Source organism: Salvelinus sp. IW2-2015, linkage group LG4q.1:29 (assembly GCF_002910315.2).
Source record: "Salvelinus sp. IW2-2015 linkage group LG4q.1:29, ASM291031v2, whole genome shotgun sequence".
Lineage (NCBI taxonomy): Eukaryota > Metazoa > Chordata > Actinopteri > Salmoniformes > Salmonidae > Salvelinus > Salvelinus sp. IW2-2015.
In genome coordinates, this window is record NC_036842.1 from 18,477,083 (window position 1) to 18,496,319 (window position 19,237).

A 19,237-nucleotide genomic window follows, 5' to 3' on the forward strand; every position below is an offset into this window, starting at 1 on the left:
TGAGGTTTTTCATGGCATTAGAATGTTAAAGGGCCACCAAGTCAAGCTCCACATCGATACATCTGTACAACCTGTAGCGCAGTCACACAGATGCATATATTAGAAAACTTGCGGAAAAAGAACTGGAGGAACTCAAAGGAGAGGATATCATAGAACGGTTTGGAAGGCCCCACGCCCTGGGTCTCACTTAGCTCCCAAACCAAAACAACCTGGAAAAATCAGAGTGCGTGTGGACGTGAGACGTCCAAATCAAGCTGTTAAACGTGAGGCCCCTCACCCCAACGGTAGACAACATCATAGCAGGCCTTAATGGTGCAAAGGTCTTCTCAAAACTCAACCTCAGCACCAATTTCAGTTGCATCTTGACTCCAGCTACATCACCACTTTCACAACTCATTTTGGCCTGTGGCGCTACAAACGCCTCAACTTTGGTTTTTCGCTCAACTCAACAAGAACGTGACGAGCATTCGGAGAACGTCCTCACATGGCTACGTGACTGCAACCTGACTGTCAATGCTGCCAAGTGTGAGTTCAACAAAACAACATTTGAATTCTTTGGCAATGTGTTTTCTGTATATGGCGTCTCAGCTGACCAAAAACATTTGCAGCAATCAAACAGACCAGAGCTCATCAAACCCTGAAGAGGTCCGGAGCTTCCTAGGCCTTGTGATTTACTGTGACTTACTGTTTAATTCCAGACCTGGCCACCATGACACAGTCCCTCAGAGAGCTCACAAAGAAAGATCAACTGTGGGAGTGAACCTCACAACATCAGTGTGTATTTGACTCATTAAAAAACAGACTCAGCAGTAACACAGTCATGGCCTACTCTTATCAAACAAAAAACACAGATTGCGGTAGATGCCAGCCCAATGGGTCTTGGTGCAGTCTTAACCCAGACTGGCTCGGAAGGAAAAATGCAKACACTTGCTTATACAAGCTAAGCACTGTCACCTGTGGAGCAACGATACTCACAGACGGAAAGGGAGGCATTGGCCATTATCTAGGGTTGCCTTCATTTTCAGGTCTATTTCGTCGGACACACCATCACTGTAATTACTGACCACAAGCCGCTTGTGCTCATCCTCAACAAATCCTCATCTTCCCCTCCACCCAGAATAAAGCAATGGTTGCTGAAAGTTCTCTGTTGTCAACAAGGCTGGAACTGGCAACCCAGCTGATTACTACTCCAGACACCCAGTCCCAGAGCAGGGGCCCAACGACAATCATGCCTCAGAGCTAGCAGAAGCTCATATCCACTTTGTGGTCAATCACTATGTTCCGCGTACCATAAAACTGGCTGAAATCCAAGCAGCAACGCAGTCTGACCCATGTCTAAGTGTCATTGACATGGTTAAAACAGGACAGTAGCACACCCTTCTGGAASAAACAGCTGACCTGTCTCCAACTCAACAGTCTCAACCAAGCTGCCTACACAATAAGAAATCTGAACTGAAGGTGTCTGCATCCGATCTGGTGCTCAGAGGAAATACACTTGTCATACCAGCAGTTTTTTAGGATAAAAAAAAATGGAATAGAGGAAAACCTGTTTCAGAAATTGGGAGACAAATTCACCTTTCAGCAGGACTATAGCCTAAAACACAGAGCCAAATATACACTGGAGTTGCTGACCAAGAAGACATTAAATGTTCCTGAGTGACCTAGTTACAGTTTTGACCTAAATCAGCTTTAAAATCTATGGCAAGATTTGAAAATGCACGTTCAGCAATGATAAACAACCAACTTGACAGAGCTTGAGTAATGTTTTAAAGGTTAAGTAGCAAATATTGTACAATCCAGGTGTGCAAAYCTCTTAGAGATTTACCCAGAAAGACTCACAGCTGTAATCTCTGTCAAAGGTGATTCTAACATTTATTGACTCAGGGGGTGAATACTTATCTAATGAAGATATTAAATTTTCCATTAATAACAAAAATAAAAATGTTCTTCCAGTTTGACATTACAGAGTATTTCGTGTTGCTGCAAAAAATGAAATTAAATACATTTCAATCCCACATAGTAAAACAACAACATTTTGAAAAAGTCAAGGGATGTGAATACTTTCTGAAGGCCCTGTAATCTGCAAKACGTTTTGTATATTTTCCGATATTTTTGTACATTTGCGTGCAGTGGGGATCTTTAATTTCAACCAAATTAAACTAATTTATATTGTTGGTGCATCATGATTGTAGCTTCACCTCTTCCTTTAGTTACAGTATATGAAGTCTACCAAATCTAAAAAGTGAACCCAAATGACCTTTGCTTGATTTAGTATGATGTTGAATAATCCAGTGACATTAGAATTGGAGACAAATTGAACTTTTAAAGTTGACTCTTCAACAACCACTTTATGGGTGACCTACACTACATGACCAAAAGTATGTGGACACCTGCTCGTCGAAAATCTTAGGCATTAATATTGAGTTGGTCCCCCCATTGCTGCTATAATAGCCTCCACTCTTCTGGGAAAGCTTTCCACTAGATGTTGGAACACTGCTGCTGGGACTTGCTTCCATTCAGTCACAAGAGCATTAGTGAGGTCGGGCACTGAAGTTGGGCGATCAGGCCTGGCTCGCAGTCGGCATTCCAATTCATCCCAAAGGTGTTCTTCCCCACTTATCTCGACAAACCATTTCTGTATGGACCTCGCTTTGTGCACGGGGGCATTGWCATGCTGAAACAGTTAATGTCCTTCCCCAAACTGTTGTCACACAGTTGGAAGCACAGTATCGTCCGAAATGTCATTGTATGCTGTAGCGTTAATATTCCCTTCACTGAAACTAAGGGGCCTAGCCCAAACCATGAAAAACACCCCCAGACCATTATTCCTCCTCCACCAGACTTTACAGGTGGCACTATGCATTCGGTAGCGTCCTCCTGGCATCCGTCAAATCCAGATTCGTCCATCGGACTGGTGAAGCGTGATTCATCACTACAGAGAACGCATTTCCACTGCTCCGGAGTCCAATAGCGGCTAGTTTACAGCACTCCAGCCAACGCTTGGCATTCCACATGGTGATCTTAGGCTTTGCTCGGCCATGGAAACCCATTTCTTGAAGCTCCCAATCAACAGTTATTGTGCTGACGTTACATCCACAGGCAGTTTGGAACTCAGTAGTGAGTGTTGCAACTAGAGAGAGACGATTTGTACGCGCTATGTGCTTTAGCACTCGGTGGTCCTGTTCTGTGAGCTTGTTTCCTCATCATTCTACAAACAATACACTATAATGACAAAGTGAAAACAGGTTTTTAGAAATACAATTTAGTGCATTTTAGAATAAGGCTGTAATGTAACAAAATGTGGAAAAAGTCTAAGGGTCTGAATACTTTCCCGAATACACCTGTATTTMGGGAGTTTCTCCCATTCTTCTCTGAAAATCCTCTCAAGCTCTGTCAGGTTGGATGGGGTGGCCAGCTCTAGGAAGAGTCTTGGTGGTTCCAAACTTTTTCCATTTAAGAATGATGGAGGCCACTGTGTTCTTGGGGACCTTCAATGCTACAGACATTTATTGGTACCCTTCCTCAGATCTGTGCCTCGACACAATCCTGTCTCTGAGCTCTACGGACAATTCCTTCGACCTCATGCCTTGGCTTTTTGCTTTGACATGCTCTGTCAACTGTGGGACATTATATAGACAGGTGTGTGCCTTTCCAAATAATGTCCAATCAATTGAATTTACCACAGGTGGACTCCAATCAAGGATGATAAATGGAAACAGGATGCACCTGAGCTCAATTTCGAGTCTCATTGCAAAGGGTCTGAAAACTTACGTATGTAAATAAGATATTTCAGACTTTTTTCTTATACATTTGCAAACATTTCTAAAATCCTGTCTTCACTTTGTCATGGTGGGGTATTGTGTGTAGATTGATGAGGTGTAAAAATAATTGTATACATTTTAGAATAAGGCTGTAACGTAACAAAATGTGGAAAAAGTCAAGAGGTCTGAATACTTTCCGAATGCACTGTATATAAACCAGTGGAGGCTGCTGAGGCAAGGACGGCTCATAATAATATCTGGAACGTTGTGAATGGAATGGCATCAAATACATATGTTTGATACCATTCCACTCATTCCTCTCCAGCCATTACAAGCCCGTCCTCACCAATTAAGGTGCCACCAACCTCCTGTGATATAAACACACATACTGCGCCACTCGTTTTCAATTGTATTTTCCCACCAGTTGTATTTCATTAGATATCGGAGGCCATTTTCATCAAAAAGCACAATCATCAATAGATTTCCAAGTGTTGAGCCCATGAATTAAAACCATGTCATTAGTTTATTTCACTTTGTTTGCATAGCTGTTTGAAGATTAGACTGGAGAGTGCACCCAGCCAATCTCACTAGACAGGAAAGCTCTTTCCAAGCTGTTGTTTTTCAAGACAGGAAACTACTGTCACATGCTTTATGCCTCTTAATTAATTAGCCCAGTCTTGAAAACATAATAATGTCATTTTCTAACAGTCATCATTGGAGTTCAAATCAACATTTTTACAGTATTGTTACCATAAGTGTCAAATATCTAACATTCTAGCTTAGTTGACATATAACTACAATAGTTAAATGTCACTATTTTGACTTATTCTAATGACATCATATTGGAGCTGAAGGGAAAGATTACCTCTGCACCTTGATGACTGCACACTATAAGGAAGCAACACATTAACAATGATGTTAATCATTGAGGGGAGGCTTTAGAGCTTGACTATCTGGTGTTGTGTAAATGAAAACCAAAGATGAGACATTTTCAAATGGAATCTACCATGCATTAATTTAATGGGGAATAAACCATCACTCAAAACTGACAAATCTGTTTCTGTAAAACAGAAAAGAATAGGAAGAGACTTATTTCCTGCCACTGTTTCCATGGCAAAGTCAATCACTATAACATAAATTTGGCATGTTAACAATTCAATCCTGAATTAGACTCAATCAAATATCTGTCAGATGTCATCCTAGTTAACTGTTAACAAATATGAACTAAGAAAATGGAAATAGTTTGTTTCACTGATAGAAAGTGAACATCCAGTTACATTTCTAAAACATATAGGCAATACAGCATGTTTTTCAGAGGGCAGGAGTGGCGGAAGGGACTTCACTTACAGGGCTAGCATCCTGATGTACAATGGATAACATGACTAATATAAAAAAGACAGGTTTATGTCACTACACAGAGAAATAGTTCCAGTTGAGTTGGAACCATATGTCAAAGTTTTCATTGGGTTTGTGGCGTTGACATCGGAAAGTATTCAGACCCCATTACRTTTTTTGCCATTTTATTACAATAGAGCCTTATTCTAAAATGGATTAAATAMTTTTCCCCCTCATCAATCTACACACAATACCAAATAATGACAAACAGCATTTTAATTTATTTTGTAAATGTATTAAAATTAATAAAACAGAAATACCTTATTTACATAAGTATTCAGACCCTTTGCTATGTGACTCAAAATTGAGCTCAGGTGCATCCTGTTTCCATTGATCATCCTTGAGATGTTTCTACAAGTTGATWGGAGTCCACCTGTGGTAWATTCAATTGATTGAACATGATTTGGAAAGGCACACACTGGTCTATATAAGGTCCCACAGTTGACAATCCATGTCAGAGCAAAAACCAAGCCATGAGGTCGAAGGAATTGTCAGTAGAGGTCAGAGACAGGATTGTGTCAAGGCACAGATCTGGGGAAGGGTATCTGAAAATGTCTGCAACATTGAAGGTCCCAAGAACACAGTGGCCTTCCATTCTTAAATGGAAGAAGTTTGGAACCACCAAAACTCTTCCAGGAGCTGGCCGCCCGGCCAAACGGAGCAATCGGGGGAGAAGGGCCCGATGGTCACTCTGACAGAGCTCTAGAGGTACTCTGTGGAGATGGGAGAACCTTCCAGAAGAACAACCATCTCTGCAGTACTACACCAATCAGGCCTTTATGGTAGAGTGACCAGACGGAAGCTACTTATCAGTAAAAGGCACATGACAGCCCACTTGGAGTTTGCCAAAAGGCACCTAAAGACTCTCAGACCATGAGAAACAAGATTCTCTGGTCTGATGAAACCAAGATTGAACATTTTGGCCTGAATGCCTATCGTCACGTCTGGAGGAAACCTGGCATCATCCCTACGGTGAAGCATGGTGGTGGCAGCATCATGCTCTGGGGGATGTCTTTCAGTAGCAAGGACTGGGAGATTAGTCAGAATTGAGGCTGGTCCAGAGCAATCTGGTCCAGAGCAATCAGGACCTCAGACTGGGGTGAAGGTTTACCTTCCAACAGGACAACAACCTTAAGCACACAGCCAATACAATGCAGGAGTGACTTCGGGACAAGTTTATATATTTTTTAACACCTCCCTTTTCAGAGAACAAATATCTTTGTTTTTTTACAGCTTTTTTGCTACATATACTGTACATACATTTTACCTATACATTTTACATACATGTTACTTTTATATATAACAACAATACATTACCAAACAAACTCTTTAATCCCAACCCTCAGCCACTCTCAGCCCATCCCACCTATCACCATAGACCGTTTGTTTTCTATGTGCCATATATTTAGTCTTTAAATATCATTGAGTGGCTCAGCCAGAGCCTGGACTTGAACCTGAGCGAACATCTCTGGAGATACCTGAAAATAGCTGTGCAGCAACGCTCCCTATCCAACCTGACAGAGCTTGAGCGGATCTGCAGAGAGGAATGGGAGAAACTCCCCAAATACAGTTGTGCCAAGCTTGTACCCAAGAAGATGCGAGGCTGTAATGGTTGCCAAAGGTACTTCCACAAAGTACTAAGGAAAGGGTCTGAATACTTATATAAATGTGATATCAGTTTTTTATTTTTAATACATTTGCAAAAACTTCTAAAAGTCTGTTTTTGCTTTGTCATTAGGGGGTATTGTGTGTAGATTGATGAGGGGGGGAAATAATCTAATCCATGTTAGAATAAGGCTGTAATGTAGCAAAATGTGGAAAAAGTCAAGGGGTTTGAATACTTTCCGAATGCACTGTAGTTGACATAGGGGAGGAGAGCAGGCTGCAGGTGTCCAGTGGAAGGGAGGATAATAGCACATATCCTCCTTAGTGTGTGAGTGAAGGGGTGATTGTGCCCCTACAAAGTAGAGTCATTAATTAGAGGATCTAATCTGTTGTGAAGGTAAGCAGTTTCTGTGGCCTAGTCTCTGTAAATGGATAAGGCTGCCTGCCCATGGTCTACTTACCCAGTGAGCTCCACTTAATAAACACCCCATTGCTGCCAGCAGGCCTTAGTTGATTAATATGAAAGACAAAAATGACCTCTCCGTCCTTGCTACTGAATATTTGTCGAAAGAGATTGATAGACCCAACTGCTAGCGTATGGAGGAAATGTTGCTGTGCATTGCCGACTATGTTATAGTGTGTTGGGTTCCTTCAACTACTTTGATAACGTATTTACTCCAATGGAATATTTTACATTATTATAGAGTTCCAACTGGGAATATGAGAAAAGCACACAATACTGGTTGTAGTTACACCTTCCCAGTCTCAACACAGCACCCAGTCTGAAATATGTCCACTCTCTCTGAGAACACCACACTACTCCCCCCACACTGTTCTGCAACAAATGGGTCAGTCTGAAACTCACTGTATACTGTGCATATTACCATTTATTAATGATATACAGCAGTCCTCCCATGTTAATCAAAAAGTTTGTTTTAAGAAGATTGACACTTATCTAGACATTGCTATAGGTCAAGAGGACAAGGACGATTTATGTCCATTACCCCTACAGAGATGGTCTGACTGGATGTTGGTTGTACAAGGATGAGGGAACAGCGCTCATTTCTCTCCCCGGATATTTAATGTGTAATTTCCAGGAGAGTCACCCAATCATGTGGAAATTCAAATTCCCCGTCATTACCTTCAACAATTTTGACAGCAGTTTCATGACCATGGAGAGCAGTGATGACCACTGTACCATGTAGTATTTATGTGAATGTGGTTTAACCGTCAAACCGATTCCTGTTACTATGAGTAATGCTCTGTATGTGCACTGATTCAGCATTGACAGATGTCCCTCTACTCAACAAGCACATCTTGGATTCATGGTTTGTGCTTCCATGCATTACTATAGCCAAGGTGTGACTCTTCAGATGCTCTGCTAACATTATAATTATTTACAGTGCCTTGAGAAAGTATTCACACCTCTTTGCTTTTTCAACATTTTGTTGTGTCACAAATTGGGATCTGTAATGTAAAAGTGGAAGAAGTGGAACAATAAAAAAGCATGGAAAACATAACATTAATATATCTTGATTAGATAAGTATTCAAACTCCTGAGTGAATACTTTTACTCCAATTACATCTGTGAGTATTTTGGAGTACATCTCTGAGAGCTTTGCACACCTGGATCGTACAATATTTGACCATTATTCTTTTTAACATTTTTCAAGCTCTGTCAAGCTGGTTATTAATTATTGCTGGACAGCCGTTTTCAAGTCTTGCCACAGATTATAAAGCTGATTTAAGTCAAAACTGTAACTAGGCCATTCATGAACATTCAATTTTGTCTTGAAGCCACTCCAGTGTATTTTTGGCCTTGTGTTTTATGTTATTGTCTTGCTGAAAGGTGAATTTATCTCCAAGTGTCTTTTAGAAAGAAGACAGAACCAGGTTTTATTCTAGGATTTTGCCTGCAATTAGCACTATTACACTTATTTTTATGCTAAAAAAAAGTCCCTTGGCAATGACAAGCATACCCATAACATGATGCAGCCACCATGCTTGACAATATGAAGAGTGGTACTCAGTGATGTGTTGTGTTGGACTTGTTCCAAACATAGCACTTTGTATTCAGGCAAAACAAATATTTCATGAGACGCATTTTTTGCAGTATTACTTTAGTGCCTTATTGCAAACAGTATACATGTTTCGGAATATTTTTATTCTGTACAAGCTTCCTTATTTCACTCTGTCGTGCAGGTTAGTACTGTGGAGTAACTACAATTTTGTTGAATCATCCTCAGTTTTCTCCTATCACAGCCATTAAACTATGTAACTGTTTTAAAATCAACATTGGTGAAATCCCTGAGTGGTTTCCTTAATTTCCGGCAACTGAGTTAGGAATGTCGCCTGTCTATTTGTAGTGACTTGGTGTATTGATACACCATCCAAAGTATAATTGATAAAATCAGCATGCTCAATACACCATATTCAATATATGCTTTTTTTACGCATCTATCAATAGGTCAAATCAAATCAGATCAAATTGATTGTAGACCTTACAGTGAAATACTTACTTACAACCCCCTAACCAACAATGCAGTTAAAAAAAATACGGATAAGAATAAGAAATAAAAGTAACAAGTAATTAAAGAGCAGCAGTAAGATAACAATAGTGAGACTATATACAGGGGGGTACTGGTACAGAGTCAATGGTCTCGGGCACCGGTTAGTTGAGGTAATATGTACATGAGTTAATAAAGTGACTATGCATAGATGATAACAACAGAGAGTAGCAGTGGTGTAAAAGAGGGGAAGGGGGGGCAATGCAAATAGTCTGGGTAGACATTTGATTAGGTGTTCAGGAGTTTTATGGCTTGTGGGTAGAAGCTGTTTAGAAGCCTCTTGGACCTAGACTTGGTGCTCCGGTACTGCTTGCCATGCGGTAGCAGAGAGAACAGTCTATGACTAGGGTGGCTGGAGTCTTTGACAATTTTTAGGGCCTTCCTCTGACACCGCCTGGTATAGAGGTCCTAGATGGCAAGAAGCTTGGCCCCAGTGATGTACTGGGCCGTTCGCACTACCCTCTGTAGTGCCTTGCGGTCGGAGGCCAAGCAATTGCCATACCAGGCAGTGATGCAACCATGCCAAATCTTTTCAGTCTCCTGAGGGTGAATAGGTTTTGTCATGCCCTCTTCAGGACTGTCATGGTGTGCCTGGACCATGTTTGTTTGTTGGTGAAGCTCAAAACCTGCTCCACTGCAGCCCCGTTGATGAGAATGGGGGCGTGCTCGGTCCTCCTTTTCCTGTAGTCCACAATCATCTCCTTTGTCTTGATGATGTTGAGGGAGAGGTTGTTGTCCTAGCACCACATGGCCAGGTCTCTGACCTCCTCCCTATAGGCTGATCAMGCCTACCACTGTTGTGTCATCGGCAAACTTAGTGATGGTGTTGGAGTTGTGCCTGGCCGTGCAGTCATGAGTGAACAGGGAGTACAGGAGGGGACTGAGCACGCACCCCTGAGGGGCCACTGTGTTGAGGATCAGCGTGGCAGATGTGTTGTCACCTACCCTTACCACCTGGGGGCGGCCAGTCAGGAAGTCCAGGATCCAGTTGCAGAGGGAAATGTTTAGTCCCAGGGTCCTTAGCTTATTGATGAGCTTTGAGGGCACTATGGTGTTGAACACTGAGCTATTGTCAACAGGTGGGAAAGGGCAGTGTGGAGTGCAATAGAGATTGCATCATCTGTGGATCTGTTTMGGCAGTATGCAAATTGYAATGGGTCTAGGGTTTCTGGGATAATGTTGTTGATGTGAGCCTTGTCCAGCCTTTCGAAGCACTTCATGGCTACAGACGTGAGTGCTACGGGTCGGTAGTCATTTAGGCAGGTTACCTTAGTGTTCTTGGTCACAGGCACTATGGTGGTCTGCTTAAAACATGTTGGTATTACAGACTCGGACAAGGAGAAGTTGAACATGTCAGTGAAGACACTTGCCCATTGGTCAGCGCATGCTCGCAGTACATTTACATTTACATTTAAGTCATTTAGCTGACGCTCTTATCCAGAGCGACTTACAAATTGGAAAGTTCATACATATTCATCCTGGTCCCCCCGTGGGGAATGAACCCACAACCCTGGCGTTGCAAGCGCCATGCTCTACCAACTGAGCCACACGGGACCAGTACATGTCATGGTAATTTGTCTGGCCCTGCGGGCCTTGTGAATGTTGACCTGTTTAAAGGTCTTACTCACATCGGCTGTGGAGAGCGTGATCACACACTGTCTTCCAGAACAGCTGGTAATCTCATACATGTTTCAGTGTTATTTGCCTCGAAGAGAGCATAGAAGTAGTTTAGCTCGTCTGGTAGTTTCGTGTCACTGGGCAGCTCTCGGCTGTGCTTCACTTTGTAGTCTGTAATGGTTTGCAAGCTCTGCCACATCCTACAAGCGTCAGAGGCAGTGTAATACGATTCGATCTTAGTCCTGTATTGAGGCTTTGCCTGTTCGATGGTTCGTCGGAGGGCTTAGCGGGATTTCTTATAAGCTTATAAGTCCCACTCCTTGAAAGCGGCAGCTCTTGCCTTTAGCTCACTGCGGATGTTGCCTGTAATCCATGGCTTCTGGTTGGGGTATGTATGTATGGTCACTGTGGGGACAACGTCATCAATGCACTTATTTATGAAGCCAATGACTGAGGAGCACCACCTCTGGATGAGCGTTTTCTTGTTTGTTTATGATGGAATACAGCTCATTCAATGCTGTCTTAGTGACAGCCTCTGACTGTAGTGGTATATAAACAGCTACGAAAAATACAGATAAAAACTTTCTAGGTAGATAGAGTATCTCATGATAAGCTTTAGACCACACTACCTCAGGAGAGCAATAGCTCGCGACTTCCTTAGATATCGTGCACCAGCTGTTATTTACAAAAATACATAGTCCGCCACCCCTTYTCTTACAAGACGCTGCTGTTCTATCCTGSTGGTGCAGCGTATAACCAGCCAGTTGATAGTGTCATTGTTCAGCCACGACTCTGTGAAGCATAAGATATTACAGATTTGAATGTCCCGTTGGTAGTTTAATCTTCCGCATTGGTCATCTATATTATTGTCCAAAGATTGCACGATTGCTAGCAGAATGGACGGAAGTGGGGGTTTATTCGATTGCCTATGAATTCTCAGAAGGCAGCCCACCATCCGGCCCCTTTTAATATGCCTCTTCACGCAAATCACGGGGATCTGGGCCTGTTCCCGAGAAAGCAGTATATCGTTTGCGTCGATATACTGCCCTTCTTTGCAATGCATCAGAAAACCTCCCAAGTCGTTGTGGTTGAATCTGTGTTTGAAATGCACTACACAACTGAGGGACCTGTATGTCTGGGGTACAGAGATGGAGTAGTCATTKAAAAATCATGTTCATTCTTAAAAGTCTGTCGTTGGGGAGGTGGGGTGGTCGCTGACATATGGGATTGTTTTAAGAATGTTCTACCATGGTTCATTTAGTTATTTGATTTTGAAAAATATATACACCTCCGTTCAAAAGTTTGGGGTCACTTAGAAATGTGCTTGTTTTTGAAAGAAAAACACATTTTTTGTCCATTAAAATAACATCAAATTGATCTGAAATACAGTGTAGACATTGTTAATGTAGTCAATGACCATTGTAGCTGGAAACGGCAGATTTTTTATGAAATATCTACATAGGCGTACAGAGGCCCATTAACAGCAACCATCACTCCTGTGTTCCAATGGCACATTGTGTTAGCTAATCCAAGTTTATCCTTTTAAAAGGCTAATTGATCATTAGAAAACCCTTTTGCAATTATCTTAGCACAGCTGAAAACTGTTGTTCTGATTAGAGAAGCAGTAAAAAGCTGGCCTTCTTCAGACTGGTTGAGCATCAGCGTTTGTGGGTTCGATTACAGGCTCAAAATGTCCTGAAACAAAGACCTTTCTTCTGAAACTCGTCAGTCTATTCTTGTTCTAAGAATTGAAGGCTATTTKATGCGAGAAATTGCCAAGAAACTGAAGAAATCGTACAACGCTGTGTAKTACTCACAGAACAGCACAAACAGGCTCTAACCAGAATAGAAAGAGGAGTGGGAGGCCCCAGTGCACAACTTAGCAAGATGTCTCCTTGTCTGACAAACAGTGCTGTAGCTCTGCCTCTTTCCACTGTAGATGTGGAAGGGCAACATAGGCAGATGCGGTGGATTGAGATGCAGCCCATGCAAAACTAGCCTCTAGGAGGTTGCACACAGATTGAATCCATCCTATGTATTATGTGACTTGTTGAGCAACATTTTTACTCACCATAACAACGTGGTTGAAAAATGTATTGACTCAAAACATTTCAGGTTTTAATTAATTTGTAGACATTTCTAAAGACAAAATTCCACTGGGATATTATGGGGTATTGTGTGTAGATCAGTGACACAAAATCAAAATTGTAATATACACTGCTCAAAAAAATAAAGGGAACTTACAACACAATGTAACTCCAAGTCAATCACACTTCTGTGAAATCAAACTGTCCACTTAGGAAGCAACACTGATTGACAATACATTTCACATGCTGTTGTGCAAATGGAATAGACAACAGGTGGAAATTATAGGCAATTAGCAGAACCACCCCAATAAAGGAGTGGTTCTGCAGGTGGTGACCACAGACCACTTCTCAGTTCCTATGCTTCCTGGCTGATGTTTTGGTCACTTTTGAATGCTGGCGGTGCTTTCACTCTAGTGGTAGCATGAGACGGAGCCTACAACCCACACAAGTGGCCCAGGTAGTGCAGCTCATCCAGGATGGCACATCAATGCGAGCTGTGGCAAGAAGATTTGCTGTGTCTGTCAGCGTAGTATCCAAGAGCATGGAGGCGCTACCAGGAGACAGGCCAGTATATCAGGAGACGTGGAGGAGGCCGTAGGAGGGCAACAACCAGCAGCAGGACCGCTACCTCCGCCTTTGTGCAAGGAGAGGCAGGAGGAGCACTGCCAAAGCCCTGCAAAATGACCTCCAGCAGGTCACAAATGTGCATGTGTCTGCTCAACGGTCAGAAACAGACTCCATGAGGGTGGTGGAGGGCCGACGTCCACAAGTGGGGGTTGTGCTTACAGCCCAACACCGTGCAGGACGTTTGGCATTTGCCAGAGAACACCAAGATTGGCAAATTCGCCACTGGCACCCTGTGCTCTTCACAGATGAAAGCAGGTTCACACTGAGCACGTGACAGAGTCTGGAGACGCCGTGGAGAACGTTTTGCTGCCTGCAACATCCTCCAGCATGACCGGTTTGGCGGTGGGTCAGTCATGGTGTGGGGTGGCATTTCTTTGGGGGGCCGCACAGCCCTCCATGTGCTCGCCAGAGGTAGCCTGACTGCCATTAGGTACCGAGATGAGATCCTCAGACCCCTTGTGAGACCATATGCTGGTGCGGTTGGCCTGGGTTCCTCCTAATGCAAGACAATGCTAGACCTCATGTGGCTGGAGTGTGTCAGCAGTTCCTGCAGAAGAAGGCATTGATGCTATGGACTGGCCCGCCCGTTCCCCAGACCTGAATCAATTGAGCACATCTGGGACATCATGTCTCACTCCATCCCAAACGCACGTTGCACCACAGACTGTCCAGGAGTTGGCGGATGCTTTAGTCCAGGTCTGGGAGGAGATCCCTCAGGAGACCATCCCCCACCTCATCAGGAGCATGCCCAGGCGTTGTAGGGAGGTCATACAGGCACYTGGAGGCCACACACACTACTGAGCCTCATTTTGACTTGTTTTAAGGACATTACATCAAAGTTGGATCAGCCTGTAGTGTGGTTTTCCACTTTAATTTTGAGTGTGACCCCAAATCCAGACCTCCATGGGTTGATAAATTTGATTTCCATTGATAATTTTTGTGTGATTTTGTTGTCAGTACATTCAACTATGTAAATAAAAAAGTATTTAATAAGAATATGTCATTCATTCAGATCTAGGATGTGTTATTTTAGTGTTCCCTTTATTTTTTTGAGCAGTGTATTTTACATTCAGGTTGTAACAAAACAAAATGTGGGAAAAGTCAAGGGGTGTGAATACTTTCTGAAAGCACTGCATACTTTTAAATCGTGCTGCAGTAATCACCTCACAGACTTGCTGAAGCGTTGCAGCAAATGTTTTGAAATAAACGTTCTAAGGAAGGGAAAAAAATCTTTGAGAGAAATTCTGAATTGATGGGAAATTTCAGTCTTGCTAATCTGAATCTATTTATTATTTTGGGAACTCTTCAGATGAAGTGAGACTTGTCTCCTGGTAAATACAGATTAATGGATGAATGTTAGTGTAGCGGCTAAAGAAGCAGTCACAGATAACTTCATTTGGTTAATGTCAGCTTTGACAAGTTAAATGATGTAAACTGGACTCTAAGCCATTTCCACAGTGTTGAGGATTATGCACTTGCAGTCATTAAAATGTAATACACATCCAATGCTGTGAAAAGTCTCTGAAGAAAAGGAAGCTGTTATTACTAATAAACGTTCTGCTCGTACCATCCAATTTCACACGAGAGCTCCAACCCATGAGTTTTCTGCAAAAGGACCAATAAGAAATATATCCCACAATTTATGTAACATTAACCTTACACCACTTTGTGAGTGTAACTATCTTATAAGCACAAACTCTTATGGGTCATTAACATTTTCACTTTCACTCCTTTGTATTGACTTGGAAAACAAAAGTCCACCACAAAGTAATTTTTCGCTGGATTGAAAATATGGCAGAATTATTTTTCTGGAATTTTCTCCTGTAAGGACTTCACCTAGAAAAAAAACCTGGCCATCATCCACAGCTGAGACACCACCCCACCAGCCACATTGGACATCAAAAGTCATCATTATATCCTAGAATCCACAATGAAAGGCCCTTCCCCGTCTTCATGACAGAAAGATAGGAGATCCTCATGCAGGGCATCACAATATGTAGGATATCGTCCTGAGGCCAATGTATTCCATTTCTGGTGAGTACAGGATTACTCTGTAAAAAATAAAACGCTTTGTTTAGAGAAATTGTTGAAACAAGAATATTTGTCTTACTGTCTGTTGTTCTATCATCTGTGAGATATTTTTTATGATTCAGATGTCTCTACTGAGATTCTGTCAACTAGATTTTAACTTCTGAATCTCATCAGCAGGCTTCTCAACAACTTTGCTCCAAGGCATTTAGCCCCCTGGCAAACCTCCACTGGGTATATAATAAAGATAACTTCTCAGGGGTAAGAGTCTGATTTTTATCTGTGTTCTGCCTGAGTAACTTATGCTTATGAATACATATTTATTGTATTGATGCAAGCCCTGAACGGTAAGAACATTTTCAGAATAGTTTGTCCTTTGTAGGATACCAAGTGTTTATTTGCTTTGCTGGTGGCATAAGCATTTTATTCCTGTGCTCGTGCACACACATGCTTGTGTGCAGTACTCCTGTGGAAACAATGATTGAATCGTGAAATGGTTGTTATTCATCCTGAAATACAAAAACATATAGTTTAATTCTTTAAATGTACTTATTCATGACCTCTAACCTAAACAGGAAACTGCATTATTGCGCAGCTGGCATTAAGAAAGCTAGTGTTTATGCTAGCTAGCTACGCCTGTTAACATTGTAGCCAATGTAGAAGCGTGAGCAACCAGTGCTAGTGATTCTGTGAACAACTATCCCAGAATGGAAATATTTAATACACAGTAGCAGAATCAATTTTCCCAATACCTGTTAGTGTTAGTGAATTAAGCTAACACCAACCAGAATAATAATGTGGGGTCCTCGCTGCTTCTACATTGTTGTGATCGAATTTCAGGTAAGTATAAAACCCATGCATATTATTAAATTACACTGATGTTCAAGATAGCTTGGTTTTATATATTCACCTTATGCATTGACAACTAATATTGATACAGTAGGCAATATGATGCAATACAACTAGTTTAGAAGGCCTTGGGTATTTCTTCCTATGTAAGCTAAATGCAAAACAAACACTGGCATATTATAAAGGAGAACAAGTCCAATTTAATTATAGGTGTCATAAGTACCCGACTATGCCACCTGGTGGAGAGTTTGAACACCAGTACTCTTAACTCTTAAAACCTCTTCGGGATCGGTGGCTCGTACACGGGACGGTTGAGCTAATGTAGGCTAATGCGATTAGCATGAGGTTGTAAGTAACAAGAACATTTCCCAGGACGTAGACATACACTACCGTTCAAAAGTTTGGGGTCATTTAGAAATGTCCTTGTTTTTGAAAAAAAATCACTTTTGTTTTGTCCATTAAAATCACATCAAATAGATCAGAAATACAGTGTAGACATTGTTAATGTTGTAAATGACTATTGTAGCTGGAAATTGCTTATTTTTAATGGAATATTGAGGCCCATTATCAGCAACCATCACTCCTATGTTCCAATGGCACGTTGTGTTAGCTAATCCAAGTTTAGCATTTTAAAAGGGTAATTGATCATTAGAAAACCCTTTTGCAATTATGTTAGCACAGCTGAAAATGGTTGTGCTGATTAAAGAAGCAAAGAAAATTTGCATTTCTTTTAAAAACAATGACAATTCTAAGTGACCCCAACTTTTGAATGGTAGTGTATATGATACTGGCAGAAAACTTAAATTCTTGTTAATATAACTGCACTGTCCAATTAACAGTAGCTATTACAGTGAAATAATACATTTCTGTTGTTTGAGGAGAGTGCACAGTTTTGAACATGAAAAGTTATTAACAAACAAGTTAGGCACATTTGGGCAGTCTTGATACAAATACCTAGGCGTCTGGCTAGACTGTAAACTCTCCTTCCAGACTCATATCAAACATCTCCAGTCCAAAATCAAATCTAGAATCGACTTTCTATTTCGCAACAAAGCCTCCTTCACTCACGCCGCCAAACTTACCCTAGTAAAACTGACTATCCTACTGATCCTCGACGGCGATGTCATCTATAAATGGCTTCCAATACTKTACTCAGCAAATTGGATGCAGTCCATCACAGTGCCATCCGTTTTGTTACCAAAGCGCTTTATACCACCCACCACTGTGACCTGTATGCTCTAGTCGGCTGGCCCTCGCTACATATTCGTCGCCAGACCCACTGGCTCCAGGTCATCTATAAGTCTATGCTAGGTAAAGCTCCGCCTTATCTCAGCTCACTGGTCACGATAACAACACCCACCCGTAGAACGCGCTCCAGCAGGTATATCTCACTGGTCATCCCCAAAGCCAACACCTCCTTTGGCCACCTTTCCTTCCAGTTTTCTGCTGCCAGCGACTGGAACGAATTGCAAAAAATCGCTGAAGCTGGAGACTTACATTTTCCTTTAAACTTTAAACTTAACTTTAAACATCAGCTATCTGAGCAGCTAACCGATCGCTGCAGCTGTACATAGTCCATCTGTAAATAGCCCACCCAATCTACCTACCTCAWCSCCATATTGTTTTTATTTACTTTGCTGCTCTTTTGCACACCGGTATCACTACTTACACACCATCATCTGCTCATCATCATCTGCTCATCTATCACTCCAGTGTTAATCTGCTAAATTACTTTGCTACTATGGCCTATTTATTGCCTTACCTCCTCATGCCATTTGCACACACTGTATATAGACTTTCTTTTTCTTCTATTGTGTTATTGACTGTACGCTTGTTTATTCCATGTGTAACTCTGTGTTGTTGTTTCTGTCGCACTGCTTTGCTTTATCTTGGCCAGGTCGCAGTTGTAAATGAGAACCTGTTCTCAACTAGCTTACCTAGTTAAATAAAGGTGAAAAYAATATGTAAAATAATTAGATTTGGAACAGAAATGCAATGGTTCATTGGGTCAGTCTAAAACATTGCACATACACTGCTTCCATCTAGTGGAATAATAGAATGGCCTTTCTCTTGCATTTCAAAGATGACAGTACAAAAAAAATACAAAAGAACAGTTTTTATTTTCTTTGTATTATCTTTTKCCAGATCTATTGGGTTATTTTTTCCTACCTTCTTTTCACATTTCCACAAACTTCAAAGTGTTTCCTTTCAAATGGTACCAAGAATCTGCATATCCTTGCTTCAGGGCCTGAGTTACAGGCAGTTAGATTTGGGTATGTCATTTTAGGTGAAAATTGAAAAAAAGAGGCGGATCCTTAAATGTTCAAGTAGTAGTGACCAGTTGGGAACCACAACAGTAACCATAGACACATTTATTTTGGACAATCAACGTGCAGAAATGTAAGCCACCCACTAATGGGTTATTAAGGTGGGAGTGATCAACAAAAATAGTATTTTATTAGTTGAGGTTAGTATATTTGGGCAGTCTGCCCAGTCCAATCCACTCCTGGCTCTCCTCTTCTACAGATCCGCTCCACAGAGTAATACAAAGGTCACAGTTGTTTCAGAATAAATAGATAGTTAAAAGAGAAACTGGAAGTCCATTCCTTAAAATCAACTCAGGTCCTTAAAATCAGTTGTCAGTTCAACCCAGCCATTGACAACAGTACTTTAGGACTTCCCTAGTCCAGTCTGAGTTTTG

At 41.6% G+C, this 19,237-nt stretch overlaps 1 long non-coding RNA gene across 1 annotated transcript in view; it reads left to right on the top strand.

Moving 5' to 3' along the window:
- Positions 1–19,237, top strand: part of LOC111961098 (uncharacterized) — a 37,026-nt gene that overhangs the window by 1,814 nt on the left and 15,975 nt on the right. The window lies entirely within an intron of this gene.